Source organism: Pogoniulus pusillus, chromosome 8 (assembly GCF_015220805.1).
Source record: "Pogoniulus pusillus isolate bPogPus1 chromosome 8, bPogPus1.pri, whole genome shotgun sequence".
Classification (NCBI taxonomy): Eukaryota; Metazoa; Chordata; class Aves; order Piciformes; family Lybiidae; genus Pogoniulus; species Pogoniulus pusillus.
Window position 1 is genome coordinate 41457095 of NC_087271.1, and position 17103 is coordinate 41474197.

Sequence of the window (17103 nt, forward strand, 5' to 3'; positions counted from 1 at the left end):
CTTGGCACTAAGTATGCTACAAGGGAAAGGCATGCAATGTGCAGCATGGAGTTGTGCGTAGCATCCAGCTACGGCTCAGGTGGGTGCTGACTGAGGTGCTGTAAGCCCTGACGTGTCATCTATGCAGGAAAGGAAAGGTTACCCTTGTTAGCTCTGTTTCTTCCTTCCCTTCCAGACATTGCCATACCTATTTCTCTCTAGCTTTTCCCTCCCTCATATTAACAAATTTTAAGTTCTTTTTAAAAGGTGGTGTAGTACTGTGATTTTTTACTGACCACACAGGATGGCAGAGGTTTTCATTCCACACTAATGACGTTTTAGTGGGGAATTACCTGTTCAGAGCAAAGACCCTGATTTTAGTTCACTTCCTTGGCTGTCTCATTTCTACTCTGCATCTGTGCACAAGGACCTGGCAATGTACAATATCAGGACAATACCACAACATGGACACGCAGCATTTCATGTGTGGAAGATACGTAGAATCATAGAATCAACCAGGTTGGAAGAGACCTCCAAGATCATCCAGTCCAACCTAGCACCCAGCCCTATCCAGTCAACCAGACCATGGCACCGAGTGCCTCATCCAGTCTTTTCTTGAAGACCTCAAGGGACGGTGACTCCACCACCTCCCTGGGCAGCCCATTCCAATGCCAATCACTCTCTCTGACAACAACTTCCTCCTAACATCCAGCCTAGACCTACCCCAGCACAACTTGAGACTGTGTCCCCTTGTTCTGTTGCTGGTTGCCTGGGAGAAGAGGCCACCCCCCCACCTGGCTACAGCCTCCCTTCAGGTAGTTGTAGCCAGCAATGAGCTCTGCCCTGAGCCTCCTCTTCTGCAGGCTGCACACCTCCAGCTCCCTCAGCCTCGCCTCATAGGGTTTGTGTTCCAGGCCCTTCACCAGCTTTGTTGCCCAGGACATGGAGTTTGCCTGGGCATAGTAACCTACCATTTGAGAGAGTATCTCCATGTAGCTGAGCAAATAGATAACCAGACTGCTGACAGGAGCCAGGAGGTTTGCAGGCAATAGTATCAGCACTCTGCACAGCCCATTAGCTGAAGTCCAGGTATATATGTGCTGGCTTTTCTCACATTGAAAGAAAACCCAAAAGATCAGTATTCAGAGAAGGTTCTACTGAGGCAAAAAAAATGCCCAAGTAACTGCAGTCTTGTTGGGGGAACACAAGGAGAAGAGGTTGCCCGTGTATTTTCTATCTGGCCACCTTTCACATCCCATTTGTTTTATTGCACAGACAGAAATGGCACTGCAGAACTATTTCAGAGGAGGAGAGGAATGGAGCAGCATCCTCACACACCCTGCTCAGTGGCCACAGATTTTGAACTCCAGGGAAGTGAGACCAGAGGGGCTGAGAACCAGCACAAGAACATAACACAGCATCATCTGACTGTGGTGCTACGTCCCTTCCCCCTCTCTCTGTTCAGCTGAGCTTGTGTGTTCCCCTGCTACCAATACAACATATGAGGACATCCCAAATGAATGTCCTCGGCCAGGGTCAGTCCTCCTCCAAATGCTCACAGCTACCACCAGATGCAGGAGCCATAGGCACAGCTCCTGGAGCACAGCAGCCACGCTCTCACACCCCCACAGGACGTTCCAAATCCACCTCTCCCCTGTGCTAGTGCAAGTGCTATCAAGTCATTGGCAACCGTAGGGATTTCTAACCTGGAGGCAAAGTTTACTGTTTGAGGATAACGCTGCCTTTGCCTCTGGTGTTGTCCCTTAACAGCCACACTGGGGATTCTTGTTAGGGGCAGGATGCAAGAGCAAGGTATGGAGCAGGATGCCCCAGGGCCCCACAGGCAGAGACCCAGAGTACTGCAGAGGATCCAGCTGCAAGATGGATTTTTTACAGTCTTTGGATAGAAAATTGGATTTCTCAGCAGGGCAATTTTTTTTCCACTGTGACAAGACTGAAAGAAATAGTTTTCAATCAAAAACCCCAGCAAACAATCTGCTTCCAAAAGGAGTGATTTCCACATTCAAACCCTCAGTACAATCCAATACTTCCACAGAAGAGAGGGACTTGCTGCAGCCCCACACACCACACAACCTGCCAGAAAGATGCTTCTCTGATCCAGGGTCAGTTCTGGCATGATGGGAATTCTGCCTGTCCAGCACCTCCCTCTGAGATCTTTCCCATCATCTCCCCATCACCCTGCAGAGATGCATTGAGGCCACTTACCCTGAGTGTCCAAATGCCCACCAGCACTCAGAACTGAGCTGCTCTCTTGAGACAAGCCCACTCTTGCGTAACAGTTTTGCTTCCACCTGCTTGAGCCGCACCTCACTGCCATTCCAGCCCGGCTTGTCCCTGGCCCTCAGGCTGGATAAAAGGGTTGTGGCCTCGACAAGCAGCCATGGGGCAAAGTAGGAGCAAGGCCAGTTCAGCCCCAGCAGCACTGGCACAGGAAGGTGTGGGCAACGAAGCAGCTTTGTGTTTTAAACATCAGCCATGCTGAGATTTACTAGTACCATTAAGTCTTACTGACCACACAGGATCTCAGAAGCTTTAATTCCATGCTAATGATATTTTAGTGAGGAATTATTTTTACTGGTCTGTTCAGAGCAAAGGGCCTGATTTTAGTTCAGCTCTGCCAGCACCCCGTTTTTCCTCCCTCTTTTCTTCCTTCCAGCTTAGAAGAAAGGATAGAGGAAAGAAGACAAAATAGCTCTGAGCTCCTTCCAAAAGGTTTGCAGTCCCAGGCAGTAAGTGGATTACTTTATTGATTTTTAGCAGATCTGGGTTAGTGAGTGCTTAGTGCTGCAGAACACATGCATGCACTGAGCAACTCCGAGGACACCTCTCCAGGCCCTCTCCTCAGGCAAAGCAAGCACCAGGCAATTGATTTAGGGGATCACCACAGGTTTTGGTGTATGGAGAGGCTCTAGCCTCTGTACCCAAATCAGTCTGTGACAGACCTCAGGAATCAGCCTGGTCTCTCTTAAGTTCTGCCACAGGCTCACAGGATATTAGGGGCTGGAAGGGACCCAAGGAGATCATCAAGTCCAGCCCCCTGCCAGAGCAGGACCATACAATCTAGCTCAGGTCACACAGGAACACATCCAGACAGGCCTTGAGAGTCTCCAGAGAAGGAGACTCCACAACCTCTCTGGGGAACTTGTTCCAGTGCTCTGTGACCCTTACAGTAAAGAAGTTCCCCCTTGTGTTGAGGTGGAACCTCCTGTGCTGCAGCTAACACCCATTGCTCCTTGGCCTATTTCAGGGAGCAGTGAGCAGAGCCTGTCCCCCCCCTCCTGACCCCCAGCCCTCAGATGTTTGTAAACATTGATTAAAAATCCCCTCTCAGTCTTCACTTCTCCAGACTAAACAGCCCCAGGTCCCTCAGCCTCTCCTCATAAGCCATGCCCTCCAGTCCTTTCGTCATCCTTGTAGCTCTCTGCTGGACCCTCTCCAGCAGATCCCTGTCCTTCTTCAACTGGGGAGCCCAACACTGAACACAGTATTCAAGATGAGGTCTCACCAGGACAGAGTAGAGGGGGAGGAGAACCTCCCCTGATCTGCTGGACACACTCTTCTTAATACACCCATTGGATCCCATTGGCCCTCTTGGCCACCAGGGCACTTGCCAGACCATACAGAGGCAGCCCTCCAATTTTTATTACAAAGTAGCACAAGTTGCTGCTTCAAATTTTTGGATGCTTTTTACCCCATCACCCTTGCCATGTTAAAGAAGAGTGACACTAAAGGGAAACTATTGCCATGCTGCACCCAGATGGGACTTGATGCTGACTCCAACAGACACATCTTGGAAGCATCAGTCAGAACAGGAGTCTTGAGCAAGCATCTGATTTGAGCCAAGTGAGATGCTCACATTGTTGTGGGGTTCCTGACTTGATGACATCCCAGTTAGCTTCCCACAGACATTCTACTGCAGCCAATATCTCAGCAAAGTGCTGGAACAGACCTCCCAGTATTACCCTACCAAGCCTTTTGTCATGCTGGTCTCTGGAGCCAGATCCTAAACATGTAAAGGCCGAAAGTAGAATAATCTTATCCCATCCATCCCAGAACCAGGAAAACTAGAGATTAAATATGGTCCCTTTTCCTTGCACATTGGACTGATCCAGGTAAATCCCAAACATTACACCAAGAATCCCATCAGTCTCCCATTCCATCTCTGTTTAAATGCAGAAGCACTCTATGGTCATGCATGTGGCAACAGCATATGCAAAATGAAAAGGTTGCAGCCCTTGTAACCTCATAGCTGTAAGTGCATCTTCCTTCTGATGCACTGCTTCAGAGCTGCAGAGTCTGAGAGAAACCCCCACTGTCCACAGGGTGCTGGCATTAGAGCTCCTAGTGCCCCAGGAGCCAAAATGCTCATTCCTCTCCCTTCTTGCCTCCAAGGGAGACATACGGACAATATGCTCAGGGCTAAAGAGCAGAGACTTGAAACTGGCTTGATGGACAAATCCAACCTTATCTATCTGCTGTACTGGTTGGCACTGTCCTGGGACAGGCAAAAGTCACCAGAAGCAAGGTGCATCCACTGGAAATGGCAAAGAAGAGAGCTAGGGCATCAGCCCTTCCCCATCCAGCCTTGCCCTTTCTCACCACTGTCTCCTGTACAGCAATAACCACAGACACCAAGTTAATGAAATTAGCCCCAGAGCCCCACCGAGCTAATGCAATTACCAGCAGCAGCACATTCGAACAGCAGCACCACAAACACACCTGCAGTAACACAGCCTGCCGTCTCCTTCCCAGGTCTTCCCCATCCCTCACTGAGCCCCATAGCTGCCACCCAATGTGGGTCCCCTCCCCAGGGTTTGGAGGGCACAGGTCACAGGCAAGCCCAGCATGAGGCTTCTCCAAGGAGGGCACTGCCTACCTTGCAGAAAGCACCGTCCCATGCAGACAAGAGCAGCCTCTGAGGACAGATAATTCCCAGCCCGTTTAAATCTTGGGAGACCTTCAATTACCAGCACAGTAATGAGGTCCTCAACACTAATCAGCAGTGTCATTGAATCCTCTTACGCCTGCCTAAGCACCTCCAGCAGCTTTGCTGTTTGTTGGGCCCAGCTGCCCACTCCTCCTGGGAATTACCTCCTCAGGCAGGGACCAGTGGTGGTGCAAGCACAGGTTGTCACCGATGCAGGTAAGATGCTCCCAGGCACCAGAGCCAGAAGGCAGGGCAACAGAGATACCTGAGCAAGACCTCAAAAGAAAAAAGTTACTAGAGGAGGTGTTTCAGTGCTAATGGTTCCTGTTTGAGATGCAAAGGGCTGGTTTGCATCTGTCCATTTCTGAATATGAAGTGTCACCTCTATCATCAGGCCAAACTCATTCCCTGGGATGCTCCCAGCAACTTTTCCTCCCCTAAGTGTGGATGGCAGGTGACCCCATCCCATCTGGCTCCTCTGCTCTGGCACTCATTCATAGGGTGGCAGGCAGCTCCCTCCGCACATCCGTTCTGACTCACGCTTTTTGCTCCAACAATGCACTTTTTAGTATCATTCAAGGAGCAAAAACAACAGGTCCACTATAATGCCGAGATATCCTGAGGCAGAAAATCCATTTGGAGCCCAGCTAGAGAGAATCAAGTCAATTAGACACTTTCTGGGGCGTCAAGCTGCCAACAATCCCAGCCTTTGTAACAGCAAAGAATCGCTGCCTATGTGCTTCCCCACCACTCCCCCTCGCTGAGCAGAAAGGTCAGCAGCAGTAGCGTCATGGAAAACCATGCAGCAAAGTATTCCTGGGAAGGTGGATCCGAAAGAATAGCCATCTAGACCCTCTGGAGAATACTTTTGCCCAAAGCATATGTTGGTTTAGGTTGGCTTTGCAGGGGAGTAAGCAAGCCCTTAGTACAGGAGAGTCATGCTACACCACGTAGGGGTCTGGAAACACATCCTATTGGGAAGGAACAATTGGGCCAATATGCCACTAGCCCAGGGTTTGGGAGACTGTCAGACAAGTTGCTCCTCCACTTTTTTGGCTTTGGAATAAAGATCACAGATAAAAAGGCAACTACAATACTGCAGCTGGGAGATCCACACAGCCCTCTGCACTTCCAGGTAAGCACAAGACTTCTCTGGTCAGTGGTGCCAGGCAGCAGAGTGGGCTGTAAGGCCAGAATTCCAGGTTGGATGAGGGCCAAATGGAGCCATTATTTCTACTGCTAAGTGCTACAGTCACTCAGATCCAAAGGCAGGTCTCTGACCTAAAGGCTGCCATGTCCAGAGAAGATTTTGGTTAGAAATGAACAGTCAGCTCTTACAGTCCACTTTGATGTGTCATTTGGTGTCCAGCAAAGGGTTTTCAAAAGCAAAGGAAAATTTTACTCAACACTTTCTTCATACCACCCTGCAAGCAATCTTTCCAATCAGAGTGATAGAGGACTCATTTAAGTGCAAGCCCCTCTTTAGCCCTGCTGTACAGGGATATGAAGCTGGGGTTTCTGCAAAACACCTGAAAACAGCTAGATGACCTTCCTTCAAAGAAAGCTACATCCTGGGGACTGAGATGTCCTCACCTGAAAACAGTTCTCAGAGACACAGCCCATGCAACCTCTGCAATGTTGCTGCTTTCCCACAGCAATCATTTCCCAGAGGAAGCAATTCAAAAGCAGATGGTTCCTTGCCCGGGTTAAACCCTCCGCTGCTGCTTGACTCTGAAAACCAAAGCACTCTCAGTAAGGAAAACCCTGCAGATCTCAGGACTTCTCCAACCGCCTGGAAACAAACCACTTAAGAGGAACTCAGTCCCCTCACCTGTCTCTGTGAAACTCCCAGAAAACTTGCCAACATCTATTTTTCTGCAGGGTTTTGGCTGGTTGGTTTTGGGGGCTTGGTTGGTTGGTTCATTTAGTTTGGTTTCCTGGATCCTGCTCCATTATTTATTCTCATTTGCTAGCAATCCTGGATTTTTGTGAGCAACTGTGTTCCTCTCCTTGGCAAGGGCCTGAGCTGGGTGGCATGCATCTGGCAGGGAACAGCCCAACCACGCAAGGTATCCACTAGACCTTACGTGTGTTGATGGAGCTCAGCATAGGGTGAGGAGGGTCTTGTCACTGCACTGCCCTGCACCAGGCCACAAAGGACTCCCACCTGCATCCTTCACGGCAGGTGCCACAGCCTGCTGTGTTGCTGGGAGCTTTGCTTGCTGCTCTCGCTCTGTGCATCCTCACATTCATGCATTTAACATTTCCTCCTGCTTCACCAAGTGCAAAACTCCAGAGACAACCTGTCAATTTCTATCACATCTGGCTGCCTCAGATGGTTTATTTATACCAGACAGGCAAATGTGGATATCTTGGAGTTCGATGTTATAGGGGTTACTTCTGCTCTGAGAAACACCTTTCTCAGGGGAGGAAAGCTTGAAGGCATTCAAGAGGAACAGCTTCACATCAGGAACCTTCATGGCTGAAGGCACAGCAGCCATCACCAGCCACAGCTCATTCCCCAAGGCCCCAGCCACAGCAGCCAGGCTCTGAAAGCCCAGAGGGTTGATATCTATCCCAAGATGCCTCATCCCAGGCCCCTCTGTGTTTCACCATGGCAGAGGAGAAATCAGCACATGCCTTTGGATTTCTAACTCGTGCTGTGTCTGAGACAGCAAGTCCACAGCTTCAAGGTTGCTCACATTGGGTTTCTCCTGAGCACTGCCTGGACCAGGTGCAAGCATCTGACCACACTGCCACATTAATGCCACCATGAGGGCTCCAGCTTTCTCTGAATCTCTCCTGTGCTTATATGTCTACAATACAATCTGCTCTCTGGCAGCCAGTGCTTCTGCTCCAGGATCAAGCCTGCCTTATCAAGTTGGCCCATTACTATAGCTTAAAAAGATCTGAAGAAGGAGAAGGCATTTACACCAGATTAGCACTTTGCGTCACACAGCTACAGAGCTTCTGATGTGGATCAAGGGTCCAAAAGCCACATCTACTGATGTCTGCACTTCTCAGCCAGCTGTCTTTGTAGTTCAGTCCTTGCTCCAGTCAAGAAGGTGTTTTCTGTAAGCCATGATGGGATGGCAGCTGCTGCCCCCTTCACAGGATCACAGTATCACAGTATTATTAGGATTGGAAGAGACCTCACAGATCATCAAGTCCAACCCTTTACCACAGAGCTCAAGGCCAGACCATGGCACCAAGTGCCACGTCCAATCCTGCCTTGAACAGCTCCAGGGACAGCGACTCCACCACCTCCCCGGGCAGCCCATTCCAGTGTCCAATGACTCTCTCAGTGAAGAACTTTCTCCTCACCTCCAGCCTAAATCTCCCCTGGCGCAGCCTGAGGCTGTGTCCTCTTGTTCTGGTGCTGGCCACCTGAGAGAAGAGAGCAACCTCCTCCTGGCCACAACCTCCCCTCAGGTAGTTGTAGACAGCAATAAGGTCACCCCTGAGCCTCCTCTTCTCCAGGCTAACCAATCCCAGCTCCCTCAGCCTCTCCTCGTAGGGCTGTGCTCAAGGCCTCTCCCCAGCCTCGTTGCCCTTCTCTGGACACGCTCAAGCATCTCAATGTCCCTTCTAAACTGGGGGGCCCAGAACTGAACACAGTACTCAAGGTGTGGTCTAAGCAGTGCAGAGTACAGGGGCAGAATGACCTCCCTGCTCCTGCTGGCCACACCATTCCTGATGCAGGCCAGGATGCCACTGGCTCTCTTGGCCACCTGGGCACACTGCTGGCTCATGTTCAGGCGGGTATCAATCAGCACCCCCAGATCCCTCTCTGTCTGGCTGCTCTCAGCCACTCCAACCCCAGCCTGTATCTCGGCATGGGGTTGTTGTGGCCAAAGTGCAGCACCCGGATACTTGCTGCTCTGCAGGAGCCAGGCAGCTCACCTGGATCCCATCTTCACTTCACTTCTGCAGGTGCCACTGGCCTGTTAACCCTTTTCCAAGTAGATTTCAGCCTGCTTTGTGGGTGCCCTGGGAAGAGGGAAGGAAATCAAATGCTGCTAACCCCCAGGTGTATCTGCACGAAAGAGGGAGAGGCAGGTTTCTCAGTGCTTTGATGTCTTCTCTAATGCACAAAGATTTCATCTGTTTCTGTAATGACAAAAGCTTCCTAGGGAGAGCTCTCAGTTCCACTGAGCTTCAAGGAACTCGGAACAAGTTTCCATGGTTCCAAATACTGACCTAGCAGCCCCAGCCTAGTACTGTTAGCACAGCAACTCTGCACACTGCAAGCCCCTGGCTCACATCTCTAATGCCTCCAAGTCACCAAGGAAAAAAAAAACAACATAGAACCAGCCCCCAAACAATAAGCCAGACCACATCTTTATTCAGAGACACACTCTGGTTGAAGCTGTGCTGCAGAGAGATGCCTGTGCAGCCTCTCCACACATGCCAGATCGAGAGACACAGCCTAAGCATGGCAAGTAGAAGAAATGAAGCACAACCAAGTCTTGCTGCCCAAGCACATGAGACACAAAATGCATTTCAGATGAGCTGAAACGCAAAGACATCCTTCATTAATTGGCAGTAAAAGGGCATACAGAGACCTGCCTCCACTGGTGGCTGCAATAGCTGCACTACTGATGGCCTGGATCTGTTCCCTAAGTCATGTGGACTTCCACTCCCCGGGAAAACCAATGGGCTCATTTTGCAACCATCTCTGTATAGATCCAACTAACATCAGTTCAAGACTCTGTCAGTCTGGTCTGTTTGGCACGAAGAGGATTGAGCTATCTCTTTGCCTTGCCTGGACAGATGCAGACATCGCTCATCTGTCCTAGGAGCTCTTCTTCCCCTGGGACTCACCTTCCAGTGGCAGTCAAGGGGAGACAAGCACAACATGAAACTCAGCCAAAGTGTTCTCCCACGAGATCCATTCCTCTCAATGTTTCCATGCAGAAACTGTTTAAAGCTCTTCACCTCCCTGTGCAGCCAAGGGACAGGTAAGGAGTCAGCTACAGCGAGCATCCCTTTCCTCATCAATGCTCTCCACTGCCTTTCAAACATATTCTCCTTTTAAAAGCCACCTGCTCCCCTGCACCAAACGGAAAATCCACTGGTGTTCAAAGCCATAGGAACGCCACAACGTTCCCTGTGCCTCAAAGAGGGGAATGGCCTTGAATTGAGCCAAGCAGGGACCACACCACACAGAGCCAAGACAGCAGAGCAGCAAAAAGCAAGCACATGAAGAATCTGCAGAGAACTGGAATGACGTTTGCTGGCACAGTCAGATACCTGCTCTGTTCCCTGACCTCTTCTCAGTAGAGAGGTAAAGAAATGAACACCTGCCCACAGCCATGGGTTTTGGCCCTGTTCTTTGTTCTTTCAAGCTTCTAAACCAAAGGAGCAGCCTCTGCACAGTAGAACTGAAGGACCTGGGATGATGTGAACACAGCAATTCATGATGGAGTGCCAGCACTGTGCTGATGTGCACTGGCTTGAGTCAGCTTATTTATGCAAGGCCTGAAGATAGTAGAGTAGCTTCTCCAACACAGAGCTGTCTCCTCTGCTGCTCAGGCATATCCCAGTTGCAAAAATCTGGAGCCCAGTGTCTTTTGAAGTCTTAAGCTTTCCAACCTGGCAGCACAGCCTTAAAAGATAATCCATACCAGCAAATTCATAGGTCTCAGGGCGTAGTTCCAGGGTCTGTCATGCTTGTTGTAAACAGGCTCTAGTACTTTCCATCAGATTGTTCCCAAGAAGCTTGGGGGTCAGTACAGGCCAAGGGTTGTTCCACAGGGACACTTAAAAGCCAAGCCATACCCACATAAATCAGTCTCACTTGGTTCATTTCGTTAATGAGGCCTTTTAACCAGACCTATCCACTAAATAGTCCAGTCCTGGAGCCTAAAATCCAGGACAGCAAAGACTTCAAGCATCTCAGAAACTGTGCAAGCCACATCTCACAGTGCCCTGATTGCTTTTCTGAGTGGCCCTGGGCACCTGCATCAGGTGGGAAGCTTTCTGGGAGTGTTGCTGCCCCAGGACGTGAGCTGCTTCAAGCTCCTGCAGCAGAGTGGCTCTAGGAAACATATCTCCATTACATGATTTCACACACACAACCTCTAACCTAGAATGACACAGCAGCAAGGGAAGATGACTGCTGAGGAACTCTTGCTCGGGTGAAACAAAAGCGCTAAAGCAGTGGAGGGCGCCAGCTGACACCAGGGGACAGACCTCTCTGACAAATCAAGCCATCCCATTTGCCATGCCCAGGAGCAGCCCTAGGGCCACTTCCTGGCTGGAAACTGCATGGTTGGTGCAGGCAGACTCCCAGGACCTCAAGCAATCAGATCCAAAAGGAGAATCTCTGTCAGAGTTCGCCACCTCTCCTAGTCCTGTAGCAAGGTGCACCTTTCTGTGCATTGCCGTCACCTCCAGGGAAGAATCTCCCAAAACCTCCCCCATTATCTGTAACCCTCCTTGGAGAACAACCATGCTCTTGTCTCTGCTGAGCACCTTGCACAGCTGCTCCCTCAAAGCAGCCATGTTCCTGGCCTTCGCACAAGCCAGCAATAAGAAAAAGGTTATTTATGTCCATCATTATGTATGTGGCAGTGAGAGGGGCCAGGGTTGCTGGAGAACGTTCCAATCCCAGCATCACTCTTCTGGCCTGATGAGAAAGGCAATGAGCATTCAAGGCCACTTGATACGAGATGTGATCACTCCCTGCCATCCCAGGCTCTAAAGGGCGCCTGGCTCCACAGCCACCTGCTCCACCCTCAGCTGAGCAGGCACTGCCACCCCTGGGGCACCAGCAGCCCTGTGCGTGCAGCCAGAGATGATGGCTTCCCATCCAGCACATCAGCACTCCTCACCGGCTGGCTCTCCGCAGGAGCTATCTGTCAGGGGCTGGAATCATTGCCCAACACAGAAAGAGGGCTGAGCTCCCCCCAGCTCCCTCTGTCCCACAGGTCAGCAGGACTCAACCCCTTGTGTGTGATGTGGAGGCAAGGCTGGTCAGGGCTGGCTGGTGGGACAGGCAGTTTTGCATCTTGAGTGCTCAAGGTGCTGGTGCAACTACAGGAGAGCCTGTGCTGCCCAGGCAGTGCCTTGCCAGGGGATGGGTCCACAAATGTACTCATTTTGCCCCAGCAGGACTCAGTGCCCACCCAGAGCATTTGGAGAAGGAATGAGTCACTCTTTGCTTCCACAGCCATATATCCCTAAGGGACGTGGCAGGAACGGACTGCTTATGAGCTGCCATTGCCCAGGTGCAGCCCCATTGCCTGGCTTTAAAACCTACCCCGCACAGCCTGCTGTACCCCTCCTTGCCTCCTGTGTGTCTTTAACAGTTTGTTGGAGTACCCATTGCAACTAAAATAACAAAGCTACAAAAGAAGAGGGCAAACAAATGTGATATTCTGCAGCAATTAGGACTAAAGAGGGGAAAGGGGAGCAGGGAATGAATGGACAATGAGGAGAGCAGGGACGTGGCAGCCCAGGCTCTGACAAGCTGGGCACAAACTGTCCTCGGGAGGCCGGGTCTGAGCCAGGGAGCAGCGAGCAGTATGTAAGGAAATGCAGGGAGATGAAAAGGGTTATTTAAACAAGCACTGGGCAGTCCCCACAAGGGCTCTCTGTCCCCTCAACTTCATCACAGAGCGTCCAGAGAAGAGCAGCTCCTGCTTTCCCCCCTCACTGAGTCCTTTCAGGTGGCGAGGGGACGCTGGCAAGCTGTGGTGGGGTCTGCTTAGGAAGGAAGGAATCCATTAATCTCCCTGGTAATTACTGGCACATATGGATTTGCACAATTACACTCCATTAATTGGTTATTACAGGCAAGCCAGACTGATTGGGCAGAACGGCTGGGCTGGGCTTTAACCCCTCCACTGCCCCCAGGGCCAGCTGGATACCCAGGCAGCCTTCCTCCCAAAACACTGCTGTATCCTTTTGTAACCTTACTAGATCTTGTGCCGCATCCAGCCAGAGGCATCTCTGCTCTGATGCTTTCCTTTTAGCTGGAGACCCCAAGCAGACAGACCCAAAAGGAAGGAGTAAGCCTGCACCTCAAAACAGCCAAACTCCCCAGCTGATTTCATCTGCACTGGGTTTGCAGCAGATGCACTGCATGCTCCCCAGGGTGCTTAGGGGATGCAAACACAGATCTTGTTTGTTTTGAGGAGACTCAGATTCCCTGTGCACTTTGACTTTGTGCTCTTAAACCCAGCAGGGCAAGTGCCAGTGAGAAGAGAGCCCAACCCTAAGTCTGTCTCTGAAGACAGCTTCTCTGACTAGATTTGCAGTGTAACTCTTCTTTTCCTAAAAGCACTTAAAACAGAGACTTGACTCTTGTAATAAATAAATATATATAACCACAGTAATATAAGCTATGCCAAAAAGTACAGATAAGACCCTTGTAAGGTTCCAGACAGCCTAAGACTGCTGCCAGTGGAGTGTGGAGGCACTGTGGCCTCTCCAGACTGCATCCACAGAATCACAGAACCTTAGAGGTTGGAAGGCACCTCCAGAGATCAAGTCCAACCCCTCCTGCCAAAGCCACCACCTCCAAAACTCCTCACAGGTAATGGTCTGTCCAAGACCTGGCCCCAGGACATCTCACTCAGAACCCAATAATGTTTCTGGAGAACACTCAGAAGCTACAGGCCAAGGTGAGAGCAATTTCTGCCAGAACCAAGTTAAAGGCTTCCTGTTAAAAAGCTGTAACAAGAAAACAAACCGGAACGTTACAGAGAACCGGCAGGGCAGCAAGGCCCAGCTGAGGAGAGCTGTGTTCAGCAGCTACCAGCATCAAGGCTAGAGAAGGCATCAGCATCCTGGCCCATCACAGTCACTACACTGCTGCTTGTCTTTCTCAAGCCCATGTCTATGTGATCTTCCTTGGTGGGGGAGAGTAGAGAGAAGCCTACTCCAGACGGCTGACGTTACCCAGACAGAGAAAAGCTTACTTTTGCTTGTAGGGCACAGCAGCACATTACTGCTCCACACTGTGCCTCCCTGCCCAGCACATTCAGTTCTCCTCTCACTTGTTCCCTTTTTGCCATTGCCCAGAGATTTCCTCTCTGCCTTCATCATCACACATGTGGATGAGCCTTGAGACAGCATCCTGCTGCCTCATCCTCTCCCTTTCCCAAGGGCAACCCAGCACCCTCCCAGGGCACACAGCACCTGTTTGACAGTAGGGTATTGCTCAGCACAGCAAGAGACTTCCACAGAGCAGATCCAGGCATCAGACAAGGCACACGGTGAGAACTTTGAGCTCAACTGCTGAATCACCCCAGGAAGCTACTGCAGAAAGATCAAGGAGACAAACTAAGCAGAATCACATCAAAATAAGGCAAATCCAACTCCAAACCGCTCTCTACCCTCCTCATCTGGGTAAAAAAAAGTCCTTAGGCAGCTCCCCCTTGGGTTTTCAAACGAAGCAGATCGAGAGGAGACCCAAAACACCTGTAACAAATGAATACCCACCCTTTCCTCTATATTGCTCTCCTGCAGTAATGCCTGCTACAAGGCAATAGCTAGAGCCTAGGAGGAACCTCTTTCTCAGCAGCTAAGAGCTTTCACTGTGTCTTCCCAGCTGCAAGGAGTACACCCAGCAATAAAAGTCTTCTCCCTAGAAGGTTACTGGAGTCACATGAAAGCTGCAGTAGACTTGTTCCTGTTGTTTCAAGCATCTGTGATTTACCAGCTCCCTGACTTCAGTGCAGAAATTTCTTTCTTGTCAAAAAGCCAGCTCCAAGATCACTGTCTGAAGGGGACCATCTTGTCTCCCAGCTCCCCACCAGTATTTACAGCCATGCGTGCACTTGTCTTTGAGGAAGACCACGGGAGATTGTTGATCCCTCCTGCAAACCAATTGCCTCCGCAAAGTTCGGAATGAATCTTCAGAGCTGTCAAAGGGAAGGCCAGGCAGAACCTGCAACCGTGCTTAAAAAGGTCAGCTGGGAAAAGCCAGGATGGGAAGGATGCTCGCTTTATTGACAGATGCAGAGTGGAAGGGGTAACCCATGAGTAGCTCCAAGCTGGTTTTGGCAGCACACGCTAAGCATCAGCACCGAGCTTCATCGGCTGCAGCTGGTGACAAATCCTGTGTGGATCACTCCCAGACAAGAGAGTCTGGGGACTAAGCCTAGAACTGCAGCTTTCTTTTGTCCTGAGGGTTGAGAGCAGGCTGGTGGGATGGATGTCTTTCTATAACTCTTGAGACCCAGAGCAGCTTTTTAGGTTGTGGAATCCAGACCATCATTTTCCCTGTCCTTTTTCTATGTGCACATTTGTTTGTCCAGTTTCTGAAGGAAATGCAGTTGTCAGCACCCAGGCATTTACTGACAGTGTCTCATGTTGTGAAGAGAATCACCCTAATAAAAAGCCAGGGAATCACAGCATCACAGAGTTGGAAGGGTCCAGAGCAGAACCATAGAACCTAGCTCAGGTTGCACAGGAACACATCCAGACAGGTCTTGAAAGTCTCCAGAGAAGGAGACTCCACAACTTCTTCCAAAGACACCAGTTTTGGAATCTTCCAAAACTGATGGAATTTGATCCAAATTCCCTTCACCCTGGGAGTGCTTTGGGGTTCAGATATGTTGAGAGTTTGGAGTACTTGTAGAGAATCAATAGAAATATTGTACAACATTGCGCCGACTCCTCGGTGCCCCAGGTGGTTACCGTAGGGATTCTGCTCACACAGCAAGGTACCAGGGATGTCTTCCAGCCCCACATTGCCTCCCCATTTGTGTGGCACTACAGACACCCCACTAGAATCACAGAGGGTTCATGTGGGGTCTGCATGTCAGCTCTATCAGCAGGAACAAACCTCAGTGGATTTTCAAGTTCCTGCCTAGCTCACAGTCCTGCCTTTTGCCAAAGTTTCCTTTCCTTTGGCCTGTCTCAGGGGAAGGATTTATACCCATGGACTCTTGGTGTGCCTCACAGGTGGTCTGAGCCTAGGTCATGAGAGGGATTGCCAGCCCCTTGCTGTGCTCGGAGCTAGTATCAGCTCAGTGAGTCCTGCACACCAGCAAGTATGCCTTTGGAGCAGCCGTTAGCAATAGTAGGTGATAATGGGCCCAGTTGTGCCAGCATACAGTAAGGACAGCTGTGGTCTGGGCAGCTGAGGGAAGGGAAGCAGAAAGGGAAAGCAACTTCACTGCAAGACTAAGCCACAGGCAGGGAATCACAGAATTGTCAGGGCTGGGAGGGACCTCAAAGATCATCCAGTTCCAACCCGCTGCCATGGGCAAGGGACACCTCACACTCGATCAGGCTGTTTAGAGTGCCATCCATCCTGGCCTTGAAAACTTCCAGGGACAGGGCTCCCACCACCTTGCTGGACAGCCTGCCCTACCCGCTGCCTGCCACCCTGTCATCTCGGCATGCTGCTTGCCTGTCTGCACTCAGTTAATACCTCCTGGCCTTTGGGGAGCAACCCTTGCCATCTCTGCAGTCCCTCCAGCCCTCTGATCTGCCCAAGACACTCGGGTTTCCATTCCCATGTTTTAGACCCCAGCACAAAGGTTAGTTTGCATCTGACTGGATCAACACCAGCATTGTGTCACTGGCTTACCCAGCACGCAGAAATCACACACACAGTGCATCTGTTGGTGCCAACTAAACTGGGTAGTGATACAAACCTGTGACATAGTTAAGTAAGAGGCAGATGCTGGTTTAAATTTTATGCAGCTTGGAAATGCACAAAGGCAAGCAAAGATATTCCTTTTGGTCACAATATTGTTGGAGCTCAAGTGCAGCAGAGTAGTGAAACACATTGGGTCAGGTCAAAACACAAATCAGGTTCAAAGGGATCTGAAATTAACTAGACCACTACAGCATTTTCCTGGTGGAATTCTCTCTCTGCACACACACACACATATTAAATACATTTGACAAAACCAGTATTCATCTCCAGAGAGCTTCTGTCTCTGGAGAAACGTCACTTTGTTCAAAGTGCTGTTCTCATTGCAGATTCTGGACTAGCTTCTGCCTGTCTTTTATTAACCGTTATGAGCTGATCCCCACAACTCCTTTAGTACAGCCCGTGGTAGCCCTCACTCATGAACACAGCACACCCTTCCACACCCCAAACACTTTTCTCTCCCTCCATTGCAAGAGAGAAGCACAGGCTCACAGAAAACACTTTTTGGAAGAGGCCTGGCACTCCCATCTCACCCACCTTCCTGCCGGGGATCAGACCA